Source organism: Podarcis pityusensis (assembly GCF_964106645.2).
Source record: "Podarcis pityusensis genome assembly, chromosome: 12".
In the NCBI taxonomy this organism is placed as follows: Eukaryota; Metazoa; Chordata; class Lepidosauria; order Squamata; family Lacertidae; genus Podarcis; species Podarcis pityusensis.
This window is the reverse complement of record NC_138037.1, coordinates 26,801,870-26,821,192: the sequence shown is the minus strand read 5'-3', so window position 1 is coordinate 26,821,192 and position 19,323 is coordinate 26,801,870. Positions and strand designations below refer to the sequence as shown.

The 19,323-nt window shown below is 39.1% G+C and overlaps 1 protein-coding gene and 1 long non-coding RNA gene across 8 annotated transcripts in view; one reads left to right on the top strand and one right to left on the bottom strand.

Annotated features, from left to right (window-relative positions):
• Nucleotides 1–11,197, top strand: part of LOC308459755 — a 239,035-nt gene extending 227,838 nt beyond the window's left edge. For all 3 annotated transcript variants that reach the window (XR_013978305.1, XR_013978306.1, XR_013978307.1), the window contains 2 exons: nt 6,044–8,052; nt 8,402–11,197. This is a non-coding gene — a long non-coding RNA (uncharacterized lncRNA). The remainder of the gene's footprint in view (nt 1–6,043; nt 8,053–8,401) is intronic.
• CDK14 (cyclin dependent kinase 14) overlaps nt 1–19,323 on the bottom strand; it is a 217,314-nt gene that overhangs the window by 13,026 nt on the left and 184,965 nt on the right. Inside the window, exon 15 of one of the 5 annotated variants that reach the window (XM_080975366.1) lies at nt 1,652–1,849. The exons of the other annotated variants lie outside the window; for them this stretch is intronic. The gene's annotated coding sequence lies outside the window, so the exon portion shown is untranslated. Of the gene's footprint in view, nt 1–1,651; nt 1,850–19,323 lie in introns of those variants that run through there. 5 annotated transcript variants of the gene reach the window in all.

Below are 19,323 nucleotides of genomic sequence, written 5' to 3'. Positions count from 1 at the left end.
CGAACAAACATAGAAAATGCAGTCTCTTGACACTGTATTGGAAAGTGGGCCCTGTGGCGTATTTCACAGTATCATCTTAAATGACTTGAATGTCTAACCAGGTATTGAAAAACATTAATGCTTGCATTTTAAATAGTTCCAAATTTAATCTCCCTAGATGCCTTAAGAAATGTATCCTGTGATCAGTAAAGATGCTATGCAACATCACAAATTGTACATGCTATTGAGCCCAATAAGTTTGTCCAACCACTGTGCCAAACTGCACATAGCATTCATTAGGTGGCTCACTGTGCAGACACTGAAGTCCAGGCAAATTTCTGCTCCAAAATGTAAAATGCACATGTGCCATGGTATTTTGACAGTTATTTTACCAGTAATTGCTACCTTTGACTTTAATGGGGCAGGTAAACCTTAATAACCTTTGAATTGCTGCTCAGAACTTCATCAAACCAAAATTTTAAACCAATAAAAGTGTAGATTTCAGCACTTTTAAACTTACTGTAAATCCAACAATTTTCATTGGATCAGTTTGAAATTTTGTAGACCTCATCAGGTCGATCGTGTAATGTCAGGTTTCATGTTGATAGCTCATGAGATGCCATTATTATAAAGTATAGAATTTTAAGGCTTATAATGGTGGAAACGTTTTCACTACTCAACTAAAGAGGCACTCATGTGCCAATTTAACAGAATTGCCAGCTGGACAGAGGTAGAAAATATATTATCCATTTGCCTTAATTAAGGACATGAACACTTAACACCCTACACAGAGAGAGAGGTCCCCCCCCACCCAATTTTTTTTATTTTTGGAAACACATGGACAAAAAAATTAACAGCACTAAATTACAGTCTGTCAAACTGTCCAATAGAAAAAAGAGGCAACTATTTTGTAAGGTAAGGTAAGAATTTGAATAGAATGTGATTTTAACCAGGAGACTTTCTTCTCCTGCTAAGAAACAAATGAATAAAAAAAGTCTTCTACTGTATTTTTATTCATTCATTCATTCATTTTAGAAAAAACAGTACCTCATGTTGTTGAGGTACTATTGAATATTTATTGAGATAAAAAAACCTCAAGCAGTTAATATCTGAGCAGACGTAATGTGAGTGGGCAACAGAATAGTGACCTCTACACAAATGGGGAAGGTATATTATATTAATACCACGATAGCTGCGCAAAAAGGCAATAGTAGCTCAGCAGGAAAACATTAGCACATAACACTGGACTCTCAATAAGAGCAAGATGAACCTGACATTCAAGTCACCATGTTTTAACACATAACAAAGGTTTTTAAAGCAGTTTTCTTTTTGGTTAAAGTTGTGTTTTAATCCCCCCCCAAAAAAAAACAACAACTGGGAAAAGGTTGTATTATTTGGATTAAAATTTAAAAACTGCACACAAGTTCAGTTGCTTTAGAAGTGTCTGAATCACCTCACCGACATATATGCCAGTAATGCCATAAGCCTATATTTGCGGCGCCCAATTAACTTCATTTAATAAAATTTATAAATTTCAGATTGGTTACATTTGGTGTGCAGTTTTAAGTTTATGATAATTTTCGTTATTTAAAAGTTCTTCAGGAAAACGAGATAGCAATAGTGTGTATATATTTTTTAAGAGTCTACAACGTATCCTGCTGTTATATATTCAGTAGCTTATTTATTTTTAAAAGTAGTATCCATAGTAGTGCTTGCATGTTTATCTAAAAATCTTTACTTCAGGACAGAAATGTTCGTCTGTGAGGTTTCCTCTACACATGGCAGGCAGCTGTCAGAACCAGTGTGAAAGGTTAAAGGTCAGCACAGCTGCTCTGTTGAAACGGAGGGTTCCATCAACATCTCAGAATTCCTGTCGAGTGGGAGATGGGAGACCACAGATTAGAGTACACAGGAGTGCACATATAAGGTCACTTTGTGTCTATCAAAGTGATATCAAGCTGCCTAGTTGTACAATACACTTAACTGTGGTCCATGTTCAAAGAAAATAAAATGGATGTGTGGATAGCAGACCACCGTTTAACATAAAATTTCATACAATCCTTCAGATAGAAGGACCTAGATATTGTAAAGATATGTTGGCTGTGTGGACATAGGTGGCAGGCATGCTGACTGAGCAACCGATTTCATAAAAAAGTCTAGGTTAAGTGCTAACAACATCAAATAATTCTTCGTATGAGGGATTATGAGGAAGAAAGAGAAAAATGTCACAGAAAAACCAGGTGCTTTGTATGCAGCAAACCTATAAATCAATACATACATGATTTGTGTTCTATGGATTTGCTTCAAAGCAGTGCTTAATGTGTTGTTATTTAATTTTTCCAAAAAGAACTGTTAACATGCATTTGAAACCCACAGGTAAAAAAAGGTGGTTTGAGGATAGGGCAATTGGGAACAGAGAAGCAGAAGGCAGGGAAGGGTTAAGTGCTTCTTCCTAACTCCAAATCATAATATTTCAAAGTTGATTTTTCTGGGGGGGACGACCCTAAAAGGTCTGTTAATGTGTGTATGTAACTGGTCTGCACATTAGACATGAGTACTTATTTTTATTTTGTGCACACAACATCTGAACAAAACACAGGTAGTAGAATCCTGTCCTCTGTCTTTGTCTGTCTCTCACAAACACACAATCACTATAATGCAACCTTCTATAATAGTTCTGACAGAAGGGCCCTATGGAAGTTTTCATACTTCTGTTTGTGTGAAGCACACACACAACTTGCAAGTTATGGCACTACTTCAGATAAATAGAGTAGGTGACTCAGGCACATAATTTACAAATTATGTACAGACTAGCTGAACTGTTGCAGCAAACTTGGGCAATAGTTCTGGAAGCAACAGAACAATACATCTGTCTGATACTACTATGCATACTATGCAACATAATACCACCTACTGCAATGTTGTTATAACATCTGTGGTTTTGTTGCGGCTGTTGGAATCAAGCTGCACAGGGATCACTGATGAGTGATCGCAAAAACGCTCTTCTTTTGTCCCTCAAACAGCAGGGATCAAATAACTGTTTCTCAGCTGCTGTTCTTTTAAACTAAAACATCTTCACTCTATGTATATCTATGGCAGGTTGGTATCTGTTTCCTCAAAAATGTTTTGTTTTGTTTTGAGACCACCAACCTCGGATCACTAGGTGGTTTTGAGACTAGAAAAGTTCCGTCTTTTTTCCCCTTTTCTTTTTTTTTAAAGACTTGACTCCTTTAGGTATCTAAGAATTTGTGTTCATTGGCCCCATTCTGTTTGTCTTCCATAAAGACTGTGCCCCAAATGTAAGTAATTTAGAAATATCAAAAGAGGATCATTAGCTAGCTTCAGGTAAACAAACTATGGTTTCATATTCCTTGAGTCTCACAAATTCTACTGAGAAGTGTAGGACTTCTGGGTTTTTAGTGTAGTGAATGCCTTTTAAAAAGATGCACTGAGCCATAAGTACGGTAAGTTGTTTTTTTTGGGGGGGGGGGAGTTGCTTGCATTGTTTAATAAATGATTGTGTCAATAACTTCTGCAAGAGGTTATGCAGTGCTACAATAGGTCCTCTATCACGGTTCTCATATTTCTGCTTGTACAACAGGCTTTTGCACAAGTGGGAAAGCTTCTTACTTTTGAGGAATGCTCTAGGGAAGGGGTGGGGGGCATCAAACCTGGGGACCAGATGCAGCCCTCCAGGTCTCTCTATATGACTCTTGGAATTCTCCCTAGGCTACATCCCATCCCTGAGTATCTTTGCCTTGAATTCTGATAATGCCTCTTGCTCATCAGGATGGAGGCTACAGAGGGGTTTGTTAGTGTGTGTGAAAGCTTGCCTACTGTACAAAAGCAAAAATTATATTAATTGGCTGGTTCACTTTGACCTCTGACCTCACACAAAGCTGGCATGTGGTCCTTGAAAGTTTGGCCAAAAAGGAGTACAGCCCCATGCTGAAAACTGTTATCCACCCATGATCTAAGAAAACGTTAAACAGATTTGCTGTTAAGTGGAAGATGCCATCTATATACAGATTTTGTATCCAAAGATTCCTTCTATTTGCAGGTTTGTATTCAACCTGCAAAAGTAATGAAGACAAATGGAAGAGATTTGGCATTTATCTTCTTAAGTCATATTTAATAATGTTTTTGAAAATCTACACAAAGCAATGCATTCGTATTTAATTAATACCACACCTTCCTTCTACAACGAAACTCAAAGACAGCATACATAGGGTTCCCACATGATCACCCATATAGAAGTACAGTGGTGCCCCGCAAGACGAATGCCTCGCAAGACGGAAAACCCGCTAGACGAAAGGGTTTTCCGTTTTTGAGTTGCTTCGCAGGACGAATTTCCCTATGGGCTTGCTTCGCAAGACGAAAATGTCTTGCGAGTCTTGAGATTTTTTTTTCGCTTTCCCCCCCCTTTATCTAATCTGCTAAGCCTTTAATAGCCTTTAATAGCCTTTTAGCAGCTAATCCCCTAAGCCTTTAAGCCTTTAATAGCTGCTAAACCGCTAATAACGCTAATCCGTTAAGCCGCTAATAGGGTTGCTTCGCAAGACGAAAAAACCGCTAGACGAAGACTCTCGCGGAACGGATTAATTTCGTCTTGCGAGGCACCACTGTACTGACCAGACCAGCTTAAATCCAAAAGATTTGACATATTGTGCATTGAGATAGTGCAGTAGCAATATCTCAGAATCAGTTTTGGTTTACAGAACCTTCACATGTGTAAAACTGAAGGATTTATGGATCAATTATGTGTTTATCAGACATACTTAGTGGCTATTATAGTTCTGTTTTAATTCCTGCCATTCTGTTTTTTGTTTGTTGCCTTTATTTTAATGCTTTCTATTATATATTTTATTGTTTGCTGACGTTTTCTAAATCTGCAGCTTCAAGCCACCTTTGAATACTTGGGTAAAGAGAATAACAAATATTTAAACAAACAAATATTTTAAAGCAAACAGGCAAAAAACATTCAAGAAAGGGCTCATAATGAAAGTTCAGGGTAAGAAAAGGTTAGAGTTCAATTAATAAATATAGTACTTGACGTTAGGCAGGTACAAGCAGCTCTGGACAAGACCACCAGCTGACCATAAACAGTCTTTTTCTGCCTTCCCCCTCCAGGGGCTATAGGAGACCAATGAAACCATGACAGCCAAACTAGTATAATTACTTAATCAAAGCTGTTTAAATAAACACAAGTCAGCAGAAAAGTTTAATTTAGTGACTGAATTGGGAGACACGTGGCTTTCTAAAGAATGAAACACCCATGGCCCATGCTTTATAGCTGCTAGTGTCCAAAAGGATTACAGAAAACTGTAACAGCAGAGGTATGTAGTTTAGTTTTGAAACCTGTCCATTTTCACCAATCTAACCCCACTAAAGTCGTCTCCAAAGCTTTGAAGAAAGGAGTCTCCAAGGATCTGAATTACTTGAGATAAGACAGTGTGATAAGTTAGAGAGAAATGCTGGGGCCTGCGATAATTATGATCTCAAAACAATTCACATTATACTCTCAGTGCAGATTTGCTTTGCAATCTATTGATAAATATATGCTATAATAAGCATAGTTTAAGTTTTCAATGCTTTAGTTCAGGGGTAGGCAAAGAGAAATTTGAGTTTTCCGGTTTTTAATACTATCAGGAAGGAACAGCCTTGATTATTGGAACCTCTTGCATACAGACAAGTGACAACTTGCATACGGACAGTAAGGAAAGGTGCTTTCTAGAACTTCCAGTTCATACCTTAGTTTCAAACACATTTCTCACTTGTAAGTCAACTCCCATTGAAAATGGAATTAGCTCACTACTTTTTTAGAGTACAGAACAAAGTTTTATCATCAGAATTGAGGTACATACCTTATGCTAGGGGAATGTATTTCTGAGGTAAAACTAGAAGGAAAACAGTCTTCCCAAGTTAGGTAACTCAGTGCCCTCTTATTTTAAGACAGAGGAACCTGGCTGGGGGACAGAAGTTGCTTGAGTGTTTTGTTGGGGTTTTCTTCTAATGTCACAGGGCTTGCTTAGCAGTTCTCTCAACGTTTTGCCTTCTGCTACAGGGATGATATGGAAATTGTGGAACATCACTTCCCTGGGGGTCATTTGCAAATTGTTCATCTAACGACCAGGAGAAGGAACTATCCCATTTTAAATATTTCTAAGTATTGATTGAAATTTGAGATTTGGAAGAATGTGATCAGCAGCTATCTCTCATTGTGGTCTTGAATCAACTTACGCCCTATAGAAAGGTTTGTACCCATAGAGTTAAATATAGGATGAATTTGGTCAAGTGGAAGTTACTTCAGTGTATCAAACTCTACAGCTGGGATTTCATACATTCAAGCATCAAGGTCCTTTGATAAGAAATGTTGCCACAGCAGCTTATAAAAGGGGCGGGGCAATCAGTAAAGGAACAGAGCAGTAGGCTGACTTCTCAAGTATCTAGGATGCAGTAAACTTATACAAATGTAAAGCATGAAAGAAAAATTTAAGAAGTAAATAAAAAGCACCATATAATTCCTTAAGGAGTGCATTTTTGTGGGAAAGAATGCATTGATTACTATTACCTCATATTGCTGTCTTCCTTTTTAGTAAATGCAGTGATATGATTCTAAAGTAAATTTTGAAGTGGAAAGTGAGAAGACAACAGGAATTCCTTATGAATAGGAATTATAAGGCAACAACAGAATAAAAGCAAAAATGTTACCTAGTTCCACAAAATTAAGGAAAATGTATCAGCTATGATGAATTTAATGCACAGCAGGAGAAAGATTACCGTATTGGCCCGAATATAAGCCACATCTTTAGAATTCAAGAGGGGGAAAGAAAAAAAGACAATACCTGAATATAAGCCGCTCTCTAAAAATTCCGCAGGCACTCACACCTGTTCCGTTTTACCGTATGTCTGTTTCAGCAGAGATATCGTAAAAACCAATTTTTGTAAGGTCACTTTTCATGGTCGGAATTTGGGGAAAAAATGAGGCCTATACAGTGGTACCTCGGGTTACAGACACTTCAAGTTACAGACTCCGCTAACCCAGAAATAGTACCTTGGGTTAAGAACTTTGCTTCAGGATGAAAACAGAAATTGCGCGGCGGTGGCAGGAGGCCCCATTAGCTAAAGTGGTACCTCAGGTTAAGAACGGACCAAATTAAGTTCTTAACCCGAGGTACCACTGTATTCAGGCCAATACGGTATATGAAAAGACTGTACAATTTAGTCTATATTACTTAAAGACAGATCTGTATATGAAGTAATAATAAGTGCTAATGAAATGCATAGAGAAACCTTGAAGCTAAAAACTGCAAAACAACTTAATTAACCACTATGACACCTTTTTTGACACAGATAGAAATAGCCTATTACTTCAACTATCCTCTATGTTTAATTTAATAGTAGATGCCAGTTGCATCATCCAGTTATATTACAGTATATAATTCAGGAATTGGAAGGATGGATGATTTAAGTTTGTGAAATCCTTTCAAACATTTTAAATAAACAATATTTCTCTTGGATTTAAATGACAAAAGCAGATAACTAACTGAAATCTTCCCAGATATGGATTTTTCAGCTGAAAACACCATGTGCTTTTAAAGAGGTGGTGGTAGAGGAAAGAAGACTAAAGAATACAAAGAAAGGCTGGAAACACTGGAAATTTGAAACCTGGTAGCAGGTCTGAGGCTGAGAGATATGTTCCGAATCAGCAAATTTTGCCTAAAATGGGAAGGCTGAGTCACAATACCTCCAGAGAGCATGTCTGTATTCAGCCTGAGAAAAGCTGAACTATGGAATTCCCTGCCACAATGAAATTTAGCAATGAATCTAACAATTTCCCAAGAATTATTAACTGTCAATATAAAAGGATATCAGTAATTAGCAACTGATTACGCCAATTTCCTCCTATATATATTACTGGCTCTACCCCTCCACCACCATATTATGATTCATGGGCCTCAGAAATGTTTAGCCCTGTCAAGCAAGCCTGGGGCTTAGAAAGTTTGAGAAGCCCTTGACTATCAAGCTATTTGGGTAATTAAAAGGAATGCCTTTTTCTTTTCAAATACAGTGGTACCTCGCAAGACGAATGCCTCTCAAGACGAAAAACTCGCAAGACGAAAGAGTTTTTCGTTTTTTGAGTTGCTTCGCGAGACGAATTTCCCTATGGACTTGCTTCGCAAGACAGAAACGTCTTGCAAGTTTGTTTCCTTTTTCTTAAAACCGTTACAGTAATACAGGGTGCATTGCTTGAAGAGGTGCAGTTGCGACTTGACTTCGGGGAGCAACTCATAGCACGCGGTGTGGTAGCCTTTTTTGAGGTTTTTGAAGATTTTTTTGAAAAAATTGAAACCGTGCTTTGCAAGACGAAAAAACTCGCAGAACGAATTAATTTCGTCTTGCGAGGCACCACTGTATAAAGCTATATCAGTAGAGTAGTACATGCATGCATTTGGTTACGCCAGGTTCTATCATGGATCATTACCTCAACCTATTACCACAAAGTATGTAGAAGCAGCTTTTTTATATTTCATGCCTATTTTGAAAGACAAGCTATTCCAGAACAGCTGTGCAAGGGTTAAGTATGTACACAGCGAAATGGGAGGAGAATGTTGTAATTTTGGTGGGGATTTATGAATTGCTTAGGCCAGTCAGCATCTTGTGCACAACAGACTCTGTCTAAATCTATTCCATACCTGCTGGGCAGAGACAATTCCCCTCACACTTGGAACCTTGAAGTCCTTTAAGCAGTCTGTTCTGTAACCTTGGCAGCTGGGCCTTACACAATCCTTCATCTTTTGCAACTGGGCTTCACTAAATGAAACTATGGCAGCTTGTTAGCCAACAACTGAGCATGAAATCACTACACTGCAGACCCCTGTTCTGCGAGTCAATCATTTTTTCTCCCATTACACATTTGTATGCTAAGGTCAAGGAAAGGAACCAAAAATGGAAGGTATGGAATAAAATGAATACAAAAGATTGTGAAAGGCAGGAAAATCTATTTGAAGATGTAGATTTAATGCTGTATTAGGAAGTTTGTTAATGGATTAAAAATACATTTGAAAGCGGTTAAAGATGTAAAAGGGCTTATTGTTCAACACTGTATTTGAAGCATTCTAATTCTTGTACAATCAGTCGAGAAGAATTACATATGAGTTACTAGTGTATTCAGCATCCTAAAATCTGAATATGTTATTATGAACACATGTATTACTGGGTAAACTTCAGAAGGTCAAACTACATGTTATATTAAACATGTTCTTTTAAGCACATGCTTGCAATTAGCTACCTCCCCACCCAACTCTGCACTGATTTCCCACTGAAGGTTGCCTCTGATGCCATCTTCCTTCCCCAGTAAAGATGGATGGCCACTACTGGACTAAAATTTGCTAAGATCTCAGGCTTATTGTGAATTGCTGCTGTTTGAAACACTATTTTACTGTTTTGTTTTTTTAAGCTTGTGACTACTTTGGGATCTCTACTGATGAAGGGTGTTTTAGAAGTAAATCAGTTTTAGAAGTAAATCAATATCTGCTGCAAAGAGTGGCAAGAGAGGATATGGGCAGGAAAAAAATGGGATAACATCGCTCGTCTCCCTCAATGCTCTAGATGCAATTGGTAGCCCCCAGTGGATGGCTTTTTGTATTAGTAGCTGAAACACCAACTGAAGAGGAGGCAACTAGCTTGTCAGAAAGGGCAAGCTAACAGTGCTTTTGTAAATTAATATATGTTTTTAAAAGTCCAAAGAATCGGGCCATTCCAGGATCATGGGAAGTCACACCCAAATGCAAACCTATTGATAGTTATGTTCTCCAGCTCTAGGGTCCCAAGGTTTGATGCAGGCGCAAGGGATTTTTGCATGAATCTGAAGTACAGCAGGCAGAGGGCACTGGTCTGTTAAACAGATAAGGGCAGAAATCCCTTACCTGTATTTATATCAGCTCTGGGCAGTCCAGGTGATCCATGCTGCCTGCCAATTGCAGGGACTAATGTTACAAATCTCATTCCTTTCTGTGTATGTACAAGGCTGTGCAGGAGAAACAGACACAGGCAGCTCACAGAGCAAGACTCAGCCATAGACCTTGAGGTTCTTGCTTCTTAACACAAACACCTCTATGAACATGCATCAACATTCAAATTCTGCAGAGAAGTAACACTAAAGTTTGAGGTGGGATAATTCACAGACAATATCTGAAAGGCATAGTCTATTGCTTGGTGTGCAGCAGAGCATTCCAGGTTTGGGAGTTCAAAAGAAAAAATATGTTGTGAAGTGGGATAGATTAATTTTATTCATAGATATTGGCTACTTGCATGAGAAATATGCAGCCTGTCCCGAGTTTCAAGGAGCAAGTGCCTATAGCAACCATGTTCATAGTAATATACATCCAGCATAGGTGGTCAGACTTAACCTACATTCATGCAAGGACTGCATGGGGGGGCAGGGAGAACCCTTAGATGCATGCAAGGCTACATTTGAGAGAAGAACTGAGCTTTACGACAGACATATTTTAAACTGCTGTGCTTGCAAATGAAGCAGACAGGCCCTAACATGATCAAGAACACCACATGCTCCATGTCCCAATTTCACATTCTTTTTGTAGCAACTATGCAACAATATTTCTTAGGGCCCTAATAAGCTTGAATTCTGAAGTAAATTTGATGGGGGGATTCAATGTTGAAATATACTATAAATTTACTTGCTTGGACCCTTTTTAGTATTTAAAAATCACTACACAAACATATATATGGTTCAGTTTCAGAAAACATCTACCTGGTATTATGCTGTTTCCAACAGAGGGTGATATACTGAATACTGATACCGAAGCAACCCATAGCAAAGTCAAACAAGATATCACACACAAATGAAATGATGCAACCATGAGTTAAGGAATGGAGGGAGATCGAAAAGGCAACTGTGGTGCAGGGCGAGGAGGTGGGTCTGCTTTAAGCCAGGTGAGGGGACCTCAGTGAAGACTCCTTCAGTGAGGACTCCTTTAGGAGTCCCTATCAGCTCCACCCTTCTGAATCCCTGCTTCCACACCTGCCTATAATTGGCCAATTTTGCAGACGGGCCAATTTGAATTCCCAAAGCCAATGGGAGAAGTTGTTATGTCTTCTGTTGGCTGTTGGAGCCTGGCAAGGAGAGGCTAGGTGATGGCGGCATGGATATGCCGGGCTGTAACTGCCATGCCACTTTTAGGTAAGGTCAACACAATTAATTCAGGACATAAGTACAAAATAAGGAATGGGATGAAATGAAATTCCAGTGAAAACAATGTAGTGTATATATAACAAAGGGGGGGGGAAGGTAGTTAGCACCCCAAAGTAATGGGCCATCCACCCAATAATACATTTAAAAGGATCTGCTTAAAGGAAGACTAGGGGAATGGTCATTCTGTCTACTAATGTCACTGTTAACCATTCTGTGCAAGAGCAACAGGACCCTGCTGGAAACGTATACACTCCATTTTCTCTTTTGGGTTAAAGCCAAATGTTGCCAAATCCAGAGAGATGGCATCAGAAACCCAGGCTGCTTCCCACCATTTCAGAGCAAAAATAATGACAAAGCTGTCCTACACAATTAGCCATTCTCACCCTCTCTCATGCTTCTCTGATTGAATTAGCTACATACTTGTATGGTTCAGCAGTTCTCCCTCTTAATTTCAGTCCAGCAGTGTTTTTGCTCAAGGATGGCATATCAGTCAAGCAGGTATTAATCAACACAAACGACAAATGAAACCAGTGACCCTGTTCGCATGCAATGCTAAGCCAAACCATGGCTTACAGTTCATGATTTGCCAGACTTGTTTCAGATGACAGGGCCAAGCCAAACCATGGTTTAGCTCACTGCAGCACAGCAGCAGCAGGACCAGACAAGAAGCAAAGCAGTTGTGGTTTCCTCTCCAGAACCCACATGCTTACACTAAGTCAAGGTCTGGCTTAGCATTATGCGCAAACTGAGCTAGTGTCAGTACTATTAGAAGGATAAAAACTGGTGGAAGGATATTTCTTCTTTATGATAGCTATACATCTACAGAGCCTCCCCACCCCAGTATAAGAAAATAGGGTTTCTTTAAGATGCAAGGTTACTGAGAACTTACCAAGAAAAAATGCTACATCTGCTCTTTTCTCCCTGTTTAAGTGTTCAATATAATTACAGCAAAGGGCTTGTCTTTTTTGGTATCCAGGAGGAAAAACAATCTTTACAAAAATAGAAAATTACATTAGAAAAAAGCCTCTGGGTATCTAATACTGATTAGAGTATCAACCCCTCTACCCCAGCTGAACATTTCTATTTACTGTACTTGGCTTTTCTCTTTCCAGTGATTTTGCTTCACATAATATAGAAATGTAACAAGCTGCTCATGATACCTGCTCATGATCAACTAATATAGCACTATAGGAAAGTTGTGAGGGCTCCGATCCAGATCAGAACTGCAGCATGAGGGTGTTCAACCTATCTCCCTCTCGCATCCTTCTCCTGATGCAAGTCTGTGAGAGACATGATCTTCCCCTTTAGGAAAACCTATGTGTACCTTAAAAAGGTTACACAGGACCAGTAACACCACACATACCTAAATAGGTCATTGAAGCTCAGACATCACAAACAAGACTTGGAGATGGGACAACCTTCCAATCAGGCTGCCTGACACGTTTAGAAGCAGATATTTAAATTTTTATAACTAGACCAAGGCTGCAGTCAAATGCCATTACGCACTGCTTGGAGGCCTAGAGGAATAGTCAGTCAGTCAGTCACTAGAGGAATATAGATTTGCTGCACCAAAATTACAGCTCCAATATGCTGTGCCTAGAAGTTTACATAATGCTATAGTCCTATCACTTGAGCTTGTGTGGGCCAGAATACTGAAGAACTACTTCCAAAGGGCAAGAACCATCATAGGTGATGCATTCACTACACCAGGTTATCAGAATGCTCACTGGCATGAAAGGTAGTATTGGGTCAGGAAGAAGCATTACTTCCCATCTTCTTGCCTTCCAGCTTGGAGGATCCGGTGAAGTGTTAGCACACAAAGGAATGGCTACCTGTATGATTGTCAGGAACTACTCCTGAAAAGCAGTGTCACTCTAGCGTCTCAGGGACAAATTTTCCAGACTGATCTTTCCCAGGCTGGTCATTGGCTACTAAGGGCAAGACAGAATATAAGAGGATTTCCTGACTCAGTGGTGATTTAGTCAAGCAACAAGTCCTATCTAAACTCTAGTGTGACTTCTGTTTCTTGCCTTGTTCTTTATGACTCTGGGCTTGTCCACTGGCCCTGCCTTTTGGTTTGCCTCCCAATCCAGACTGCTTCTTGATGCCAACTCCTGTCATATTCTACCAGTTCTGCCTTCTGGTTTGCCATCTTTTCAAATTGTTCTTCAGCCCTAACTCTCAGGTCTGGGCTCCTAACTCACTCTAGCCTGATTCCCACAGCCTAGCATGGACAGTGATTCACAAACTGTTCATATAACCAACTACTTGCACACTTACAGGTGTTGGGCACATCTACACATTCTGTTGCTCACTTTTAAGGTAGAAATATGGTTCCTCCCCCCATGGTATCAAAAATCATCTTGACATAATAGGACATGAATAGTAAGTTTCTTAATAATAGCTTTCATAGAATCATAGAATCATAGAATTGGAAGAGACCACAAGGGCCATCGAGTCCAACCCCCTGCCAAGCAGGAAACACCATCAGAGCACTCCTGACATATGGTTGTCAAGCCTCTGCTTAAAGACCTCCAAAGAAGGAGACTCCACCACACTCCTTGGCAGCAAATTCCACTGTCGAACAGCTCTTACTGTCAGGAAGTTCTTCCTAATGTTTAGGTGGAATCTTCTTTCTTCTAGCTTGGATCCATTGCTCCGTGTCTGCTTCTCTGGAGCAGCAGAAAACAACCTTTCTCCCTCCTCTATGTGACATCCTTTGATATATTTGAACATGGCTATCATATCACCCCTTAACCTCCTCTTCTCCAGGCTAAACATGCCCAGCTCCCTGAGCCGTTCCTCATAAGGCATCGTTTCCAGGCCTTTGACCATTTTGGTTGCCCTACTCTGGACACGTTCCAGTTTGTCAGTGTCCTTCTTGAACTGTGGTGCCCAGAACTGGACACAGTACTCCAGGTGAGGTCTGACCAGAGCAGAATACAGTGGCACTATTACTTCCCTTGATCTAGATGCTATACTCCTATTGATGCAGCCCAGAATTGCATTGGCTTTTTTAGCTGTCGCGTCACACTGTTGGCTCATGTCAAGTGTGTGGTCAACCAAGACTCCTAGATCCTTTTCACATGTACTGCTCTCAAGCCAGGTGTCACCCATCTTGTATTTGTGCCTCTCATTTTTTTTGCCCAAGTGCAATACTTTACATTTCTCCCTGTTAAAATTCATCTTGTTTGTTTTTGCCCAGTTCTCTAATCTGTCAAGGTCGTTTTGAAGTGTGATCCTGTCCTCTGGGGTGTTAGCCACCCCTCCCAGTTTGGTGTCATCTGCAAATTTGATCAGGATGCCCTTGAGTCCATCATCCAAGTCGTTGATAAAGATGTTGAATAAGACCGGGCCCAAGACAGAACCGTGTGGCACCCCACTAGTCACTCTTCTCCAGGATGAAGAGGACCCATTGATGAGCACCCTTTGGGTTCGGTCAGTCAGCCAGTTACAAATCCACTGAGTGGTAGCATAGTCAAGACCGCATTTTACCAGCTTCTTTACAAGAATATCATGGGGCACCTTGTCAAATGCCTTGCTGAAATCAAGGTAGGCTACATCCATTGCGTTCCCTTCATCTACCAGGCTTGTAATTCTGTCAAAAAACGAGATCAGGTTAGTCTGACATGACTTATTTTTCAGAAATCCATGCTGACTATTGGGGATCACAGCATTCCTTTCTAGGTGCTCACAGACTGTTTGCTTAATGATCTGCTCCAGAATCTTCCCTGGTATTGATGTCAGACTGACTGGGCGGTAATTATTTGGGTCCTCTCTTTTCCCCTTTTTGAAAATAGGGACAACATTTGCCCTCCTCCAGTCTGCCGGGACTTCACCTGTTCTCCAGGAATTCTCAAAGATGACTGCCAGTGGTTCTGAGATCACATCTGCCAGTTCTTTTAATACTCTTGGATGCAGTTCATCTGGCCCTGGAGACTTGAATACATCTAAACTAGCCAAGTATTCTTGTACTATCTCCTTAGTTATTCTGGGCTGTGTTTCCTCTGCTGAATCATTTGCTCCAAATTCTTCAGGTCGGGCATTGTTTTCTTTATCGGAGAAGACTGAGGCAAAGAAGGCATTGAGGAGTTCAGCCCTTTTTGTGTCCCAGTTTGCATTTCACCATCTTCTCCTCTGAGTGACCCCACTGTTTCTTTGTTCTTCCTTTTGCTACGAACATACCCATAAAAGCCTTTTTTGTTGCTTTTAACCTCTCTAGCAAGTGTTCAATATAATTACAGCAAAGGGCTTGTCTTTTTTGGTATCCAGGAGGAAAAACAATCTTTACAAAAATAGAAAATTACATTAGAAAAAAGCCTCTGGGTATCTAATTAGCTTTATTGTACTGTTTTTCGAAAAACACACAATAAAATAAGTTTTCAAAAATGAAGTTGTGTATCTGTGGGTAGCAAATGGAGCTGCATATCTGGAGAGGTAGTGAGTTTTGCTTTTCTTATAAACTGGCAAGGCATCAATACTTTTAGCACTTTTGCTTTAAAATGAATCATTGCCTGGTATGCCTATGTAAAGAGTCACTATTCCTGTCCTTCATTGCCACTAAAAACACAGTCATTATTTTTTTTTATCTTAAAGTCTAGCTTCTGAACAAGTGTAGGATTTTTGCTTAAATGATGCCAAGTTAAAAAAAAATACCAGTTGCAACTACAATTTTAAAATAATGACCTCTTACTATTTTGTCAGGGGAGAGCTTAAATAAATATTTTGTATGTTTGTTTTTTAATTACTCCTTTCTGAGCTTTCACCATGTATATATAATCAACATTTGGAAAATTTAACTGCAGCTGGAAAAGGATGTTGTAATTCTTGAAAGTAAATTAAATAAAAATAAAAATAAAGAAACACAAGAAAGAATAAAGCCTTCATAGAGAGTTTCAGCAATTATATCTCCACAGCTACAGTATAACCCAAAACTTTGAAGCAGCTTTGATTGCTGAACCATGGTTGAAGGGAATAATTCGGCTTTCACTAAGAAAACAAGCACATTCATTCTTACCACAATGGAGAGAGGCAGTTTTAATTAAACCTTATCAAAAGATGAATAAAGAATAAACTCAATAACCATTCCACAGGACTCTATTTTCATCTGTTTAGCTGAAGCTTGCCATGTTCCTGCAATAATTAACCACTGTCCGAGGAATGCTGGAGTTGTGTTAATGTTGGTAAAGATTTAATTAGTTCAATTATCTAGAGAGTATTCAAGGCTCAGCACAGCACTAATTTCTTCAGGCTTTAGACATACCTCAAATCAAAATATATAAAACTGAAATGTAAGTGAACAAAAGAAGCCCCCTATTTCACTTTAACTATTGAAACACTGCATATTTAATCGTTTTATTACCATATCTTTCAAAAGACTCAACCTAATGCACGTGAACTATTTATCATCATCTTGGACACTGAAAAAGTAAGGTTTTGACTGGTTAAGTACAAAAATGGGAAAATATAGGAGAGGCTGTGGCTCCTCTGCCATTTTCTCCTCTTGTCGCTTACATATTTTACTTCTTTCATAGAAAATGAAGCATTTAGAAAGCATTGAAAGCACAGTGACACAGACAACTGTTTCAATCTGTCAGACAGCATGGACAGACAGTAGGGATCATGTCAGAAAATAGAATGGCCCCCAGCGGTTTGACCTTCCTGGTGGGAAAGAGAACACAGTGGTGTGCTTGACAAGCTCAGCAACAAAAGAAGTATATTTAGTCCCCCCATATTCTGACATGCTTCTCACAGTAAAAATGTGCTTAGGGATGAGGGGAAAGTTCATCTCATCTAGCAAGGGATAATTTCTAAACAGTGATTAACACCACCATCCAATACATGCCTACTCAGAAGGTAGTCCCACTGAATTCTATGGAACTTATTCTAGGTAAATATGTCTAGGTTTCTAGCCCTGCACAAAAAAAATAATGAAGAAAACCTCAACAGTTTTTAAGGATCATTCAAACCATAGATGCTAGTCTAACTACTTCTTCAAACATTTAATATAACTTCATCCACAAGCTTTCTCCAAACCATTAAAACAGATGTTTCAAGTTGGGTCATTTTGGCATGCCATCCCATCCCCCTTGAGAACCAACTATTTTGTATCTGTCTTCTGAATACTAGCTTTAAAGGCATGTGCTGATTTACAAGAGGGCATTCTCTTTATTGCTGGGGTATATAGAAAACAATTTTGTAGAACCCCCTCTGAAAATTCAGGCAATACAGATCAAACATTATTTGGGTTTTTATTGACATTCTCATTAGATTTATGAACCCTATTTCCTGACACAAGATCCCTACTGAATCGATATATTTTATCCACGTAATGGAGCAACCAGTTTGTAGCCATATTTTTTAACTACTCTCTGCAAAAAAACTAATCTATATTAAATGTACTTACTAGCTGCTGGAAACAAACACAGATGTTTAACATCTCCCCAAATGTATGTTGTATTTGTTATTACGCTGACTTATGTATTAAGCATTATTACATAAATATAAATGTTTATTATAAATCCACATAAATACTAGATAACAGCTTAATAATGTGTTTAACGCTAGTACCAAACAAACAAGTTTTAAAATCTTAGTTACAGTATAGTTTATGGAGAGAGGGAGTGCTTTGTGTCCAGTTCAAGGGAAGTAATAGCCCTGCTCTATTCTGCCTTGGTCAGACCACAACTAGAGTACTGTGTCCAGTTCAATTTAAGAAGGATATTAACAAGCTGGAACATAGGCAGAGAGGGTGGCCAAGGTGATAAAGGGTCTGGAAACCAAGCACAATAGCAATCTTCAAATATCCAAATGGCTGTCACATGGGAAAGATAGAGCAAGCTTGTTTTTTCCTGCTCCAGAGGGTAGAATCCAAACCCAATGGATTCAAGAAAGGAAATTCTGACTAAGCATCAGGAATAACTTTCTGACACTAAGAACTGTGGAATGACCTCCCTTGGAAGGTGGTGACTTTCCTTTATTGGAGGTTTTTAAGCAGAGATTGAATGATCACTTATAATGGATGCTTTAGTTGAGATTCAAGCATTGCAGGGGGTTGGACTAGATGGACTTTGGGGTCCCTTCCAACTCTAAAATTCTATGATTTTATGATATGCAAGAAGTACAGTCTTTGCTTACAGGTATCTCTACATACATACACCTCTTGCATTTCAAGCCTTTTTTTTGTCTCACTGTTTGCAATATTGCCTTCATTCAAGGATAATACAAAGTATCTGATGGAGAGGGCCACAGACTATAAAAATTTAGACCATTAAGACTATTTGCAGTTTTTGTGGTACATGTGGGGGAAGGATCTGAGTTATACAGTGGTACCTCACAAGACGAATGCCTCGCAAGACAAAAAACTCGCTAGACGAAAGGGTTTTTTGTTTTTTGAGCTGCTTCGCAAGACGATTTTCGCTATGGGCTTGCTTCGCAAGACGGAAACGTCTTGCAAGTTTGTTTCCTTTTTCTTAACACCGTTAATACAGTTGCGACTTGACTTCAAGGAGCAACTCATAGAATGCGGTGTGGTAGCCTTTTTTGAGGTTTTTAAAGACTTTGGTGATTTTTGAAGCTTTTCCAAAACTTTCCCGACACTGTGCTTCGAAAGACGAAAAAAATCGCAAGACAAAACTTGTGGAACGAATTAATTTCGTCTTGCGAGGCACCACTGTATTTCATTATAATATGAAGAATAAGGGTTATTTGTCCAATCTGGTATCCAAAATATTGAAAGTGTATCGTTAATTTAAGAATCACAGCAAGCAACTGAACAATGTCTTCACAGCTAAAATTTTGGAGCCAGGCACTCTAGTTGCAATGCAGTTAAACTTTAAAAAATGTTTTTCTCACATGCATTTCTCACACAGAGAGATTAATTTTAGTTTGCCGATTTTTGCCAAAAGCTACAAACTATAAAACATATTAAGTATAGACTTCTATAGCAGATATATGATACAGGATGTGGTTTCTGCTTTCTTTTTCCAGTCTTTCAAATATTTTGGGTTGTTTGAGTTTGACTGATGAGAATGAGGGTGTTTTGCATACATAGTAAAAAAGAACTTGTTTCAGCTTTGGAGTGCAAGTCATTTTTACCATACAAAACCCCTGTTTTTGTGCAAGCAGAA